The sequence below is a fragment of the Nerophis lumbriciformis genome, linkage group LG07 (assembly GCF_033978685.3).
Source record: "Nerophis lumbriciformis linkage group LG07, RoL_Nlum_v2.1, whole genome shotgun sequence".
Taxonomy (NCBI): domain Eukaryota; kingdom Metazoa; phylum Chordata; class Actinopteri; order Syngnathiformes; family Syngnathidae; genus Nerophis; species Nerophis lumbriciformis.
Window position 1 is genome coordinate 13,844,121 of NC_084554.2, and position 5,338 is coordinate 13,849,458.

The following is a 5,338-nucleotide window of genomic DNA, read 5'->3' on the forward strand; positions in this document are numbered from 1 at the left end:
TGTTTATATTAAACATGCTTCACTGATTCGAGTATTTGGCAAGCGCCGTTTTGTCCTACTAATTTTGGCGGTCCTTGAACTCACCTTAGTTTGTTTACATATATAACTTTCGCCGACTTCCCAGGACGTGTTTTATCCCTTTTCTGTCTCATTTTGTCCACCAAACTTTTAACTTTGTGCATGAATGCACAAATGTGAGTTTTGTCGATGTTATTGACATGTGTGGAGTGCTAATCAGACATATTTGGTCACTGCATGACTACAAGCTAATCGATGCTAACATGCTATTTAGGCTAGCGATATGTACATTTGTAGCTACATTTGAGGTCATTTAGTTTCCTTTAAGTCCTCTTAATTCAATGTATATCTCATGACACATTATCTGTATGTAATATGGCTGTTAATTTTTTGCGGCTCCAGACAAATGTGTTTTTGTATTTTAGGTCCAATATGGCTCTTTCAACATTTTGGGTTGCCGACCCCTGGCCTATAACAATGAATATTTAAGCCTTTTTCCACCACTAAAAAAATACACTAATGGTCAATCATAATAATGAGAAAAAAGTCATAATCATGAGATTAAAAAGTCGAGTTTCTTTGATAATTATGTGTTTTCATCTCATAATTTGATTTTCTTATCTCATGATTTTTTTAAATTCTCATATTTATGCATACTTGCCCACCTTGAGACCTCCGATTTCGGGAGGTGGGGGAGGGGGGTGGGGTGGGAAGCGTGTTTGGGACGGGGGCGTGGTTAGGGGCGTGGTTAAGAGGGGAGGAGTATATTTACAGCTAGAATTCACCAAGTCAAGTATTTCATATATATATATATATATATATATATATATATATATATATATATATATATATATATATATATATATATATCTAAGAAATACTTGACTTTCAGTGAATTCTAGCTATATATATATATATATATATATATATATATATATATATATATATATATATATATATATATATATATATATATATATATATATGTATATATATATATATATATATTTTATTATATATATATATATATATATATATGTATATATAAATAAGAGAAATAGTTGAATTTCAGTGTTCATTTATTTACACATATACACACACATAACACTCATCTACTCATTGTTGAGTTAAGGGTTGAATTGTCCATCCTTGTTCTATTCTCTGTCACTATTTTTCTAACCATGCTGAACACCCTCTCTGATGATGCATTGATGTGTGGCACGCACAAAAGTGCTTTCATCAAATGCATTAGAGTCTGGAATCTTCCATCTCCCCCTAGCATGGCCCAAAACCGGTCAATCTTTGCTTCCTGAGGAAGATCTTCAGTGCCAAGCACTTGGTAGTCCACTACTTCTTCCCGGAGGCTATCCAGGTCCAATCGCAGCTGCGGCTTGGAACTTACAAGCTGTTATGAGAGTAGCATATGTGTGTGTGTGGCCCTTTAATAGGTGAGCATGTGAGGTGAGTGACGTCAGTGAGTGTGTGGGCGAGAGAAGAGAGGGAGCGGTAGCGTGAGTGCGGGCGGGGACTAGTTTGTTTTGTGTTGGATTGGCTCTGTGCAAGCAATCAATACAGCAAAATTTGCAACTAATCGCCGGACTCAGGCAGGAAAGGTGCAACAAAGCGTATTTCTTCATCTTACTCGTCGTCGGCGTCGCCATGGCTGTATCTTCCTCGTTCTTCTGCTTCGTCTCCTTGTTGTGTGCGCAGTTGTGCACTGCTCTCTCTAAAAGCCGTATATGTTATTGATGTTATAGATGGCAGTATTGTCCTGTTTAAGAGTGTCACAACATTGCTGTTTATCGCAGACAAACTGCTTTACGGTAACGAAAATTTGACTGCTGTTGTTGTGTGTTGTTGCCACGCTGGGAGGACGTTAATGAAACTGCCTAACAATAAACCCACATAAGAAACCAAGAACTCGCCCTCGATCATTCTACAGTTATAATGTGATTGGACAGGCACGCTGTTTATATCGTCCGCATGGAGTTGGAGGGGGCGTGGCCTCCAGCTCCGCCTGAATTTCGGGAGATTTTCGGGAGAAAATTTGTCCAGGGAGGTTTTCGGGAGAGGCGCTGAATTTCGGGAGTCTCCCGGAAAATCCGGGAGGGTTGGCAAGTATGTATTTATGACACAATAAGATAGATAGATAGATAGTACTTTATTGATTCCTTCAGGAGAGTTCCCTGAGGAAAATTTCAATTCCAGCAGCAGTGTACAAAATTGTAAAAAGTAAATAATGGGGGTATAAATGGAAACAAAATAGAAAAAAATTACAATAGAATAAAAATAAAAAGCAACAATGAGAATACAAATATCCATCCATCCATCCATTTTCTACCGCTTATTCCCTTTGGGGTCGCGGGGGGCGCTGGAGCCTATCTCAGCTACAATCGGGCGGAAGGCGGGGTACACCCTGGACAAGTCGCCACCTCATCGCAGGGCCAACACAGATAGATATAACAGTAAAATAAGAATATAACAAGAGAAACTAGGCAGTAGTGACCATGTTATGAAAAAGTATTGCACTGTTATTGTTTTGCATCCCCTGTCATCCTAGTACCCCCTCCCCCCCAGAGAGGAGTTGTACAGTCTTAATATCGTGTGGGACAAAGGAGTTTTTGAGTCTATTAGTCCTGCACTTGGGATGAAGCAGTGTAGCACTGAACAAGCTCCTCTGGCTACTGATAACAGTATGCAGAGGGTGACTGGCATCATCCAGGATGCTCACTAGTTTCCCCACAGTTCTCTTCTCTGCCACCGTCACCAGTGAGTCCAGTTTTATTCCGATCGTAGAACCGGCCCGCCTGATCAGTTTCTCCAGTCTGGAGCTGTCCTTCTTAGATGTACTGCCCCGCCCAGCACACTACGATGTAGTACAGAACACTGGTCCACAAGAGTTTTTTTTACAGATGTTGAAGGAGTGCAGCCTCCTCAGGAAGTACAGCCTGCTCTGTCCTTTCCTGTACAAGTGGTCCGTGTTAACAGTCCAGTCCAGTTTATTGTCCACCCACACCCCGAGGTACTTGAATGAGTCCACGGTCTGTACCTCGACTCCCTCCATCACAATCGGATAATAAGTCAAAAAGATGAAATCCATCCATCCATCCATCCATCTTCTTCCGCTTATCCGAGGTCAGGTCGTGGGGGCAGCAGCCTAAGCGGGGAAGCCCAGACTTCCCTCTCCCCAGCCACTTCGTCCAGCTCCTCCCGGGGGATCCCGAGGCGTTCCCAGGCCAGCCGGGAGACATAGTCTTCCCAACGTGTCCTGGGTCTTCCCCGTGCCCTAAACACCTCCCTAGGGAGGCGCTCGGGTGGCATCCTGACCAGATGCCCGGCGGAGGAAACTCATTTCGGCTGCTTGTACCCGTGATCTTGTCCTTTCGGTCACAACCCAAAGCTCATGACCATAGGTGAGGATGGGAACGTAGATCGACCGGTAAATTGAGAGCTTTGCCTTCCGGCTCAGCTCCTTCTTCACCAAAACGGATCGATACAGCGTCCGCATTACTGAAGACGCCGCACCGATCCGCCTGTCGATCTCACCATCCACTCTTCCCTCACTCCTGAACAAGACTCCAAGGTACTTGAACTCCTCCACTTGGGGCAAGATCTCCTCCCCAACCCGGAGATGGCACTCCACCCTTTTCCGGGCGAGAACCATGGACTCGGACTTGGAGGTGCTGATTCTCATTTAAAAAGATGAAATGAAGTCATTACTATGACATATTTTCGACTTTTTATCTCAAATATAACTTCTTATCTCAAGCGGTAGAAAATGGATGGATGGATCTTATAATTTGGATTTTGATCTAATAATTTTTTTTTGTCCCGTATTTTACACTTTTTTAAAATCTCATAATTATATATTTGTTTGATAACAATATTTTATTTTTCCAAAGGTACATATTTTGTATTTAAAAATGCAAATTTGACTTAAAATACAAACTTTACATACAAGTGAAGTGTGAAGTGAATTATATTTATATAGCGCTTTTCTCTAGTGACTCAAAGCGCTTTACATAGTGAAACCCAATATCTAAGTTACATTTAAACCAGTGTGGGTGGCACTGGGAGCAGGTGAGTAAAGTGTCTTGCCCAAGGACACAACGGCAGTGACTAGGATGGCGGAGCAGGGATCGAACCTGGAACCCTTAAGTTGCTGGCACGGCCACTCAACCAACTAAACTAAACCGTAAGAAATACCGGTATTAGTATAGCACCGCAACACCAATGAATCACATTCCGCACCACACCGCCTCTAAAAAGTACCAGTCCTCCACCCACACCTAACATCCACTGTAATAATACCAAGTACAGTAGCGTATCTAGTCGATACTACTATAATTACGTCAATATTTTTGGGCATCACAACATCTTTCATTTAAAAAAAATATATATTATGTTTCTAAACTCAGGTAATAAATACACATTTTTTTAGCCCAATGTTGAGTCCAAAAGTTTGGACACCCTTAAAAAACAAACACCATCATTCAGAATAGCAACAATATCGATGAACAAAAAAAATCTATAATTTGTCAAAATGTGTGCATAAAAATATTTCCAAACGATAATCCAAACTATTAACACAAAACTACTGTAAAGAAAGGAGAGACAGAAAAAAGTCACATTTGTTGAAATAAAGCTCTGGGGAAGAAGAACAGTTTAACTCAGGGGTCGGGAACCTTTTTGGCTGAAAGAGCCACGAAAGCCAAATATTTTAAAATGTATTCCCGTGAGAGCCATATAATATTTTTTAACACTGAATACAACTAAATGCATGCATTTTTAAGTAATACCAACATTTTTAGAGTACAATAAGTCTCTTATTCATTTTAATAACATTGTTATTCTGAAGCTAACCAATAATAAATAAAATACTTCTTACCATTTATGCCACTTCTTGAACAGGTGCGGTAGAAAATGGATGAATGGATTAAAATCCATGAAAATGTTTTATATTTTTAACATTATTTTTAACACTGTGATTACCAGCGGAATTATTCATTACTTATCGTGTTAAGCAATGTCATTTAAGATTTATCTAAGAGCCAGATGCAGTCATCAAAAGAGCCACATCTGGCTCTAGAGCCATAGGTTCCCTACCCCTGGTTTAACTCATGGCGGAATCGTGTATGCACCACTGTCAGAAACTGGAAGCAAATACATTTCAATTACAACTTTTCTCAGCTGGGAACATCAGGAAACGGCAAAAGCGGTTTTCAAGTATTTGGAAAAAAAACCCCAACTGGATTCCACACAAAATATGAGGTGATGAAGAAGTCCCGTTAAGAACCTGTAGGGGGCAGCACGCGCCTAA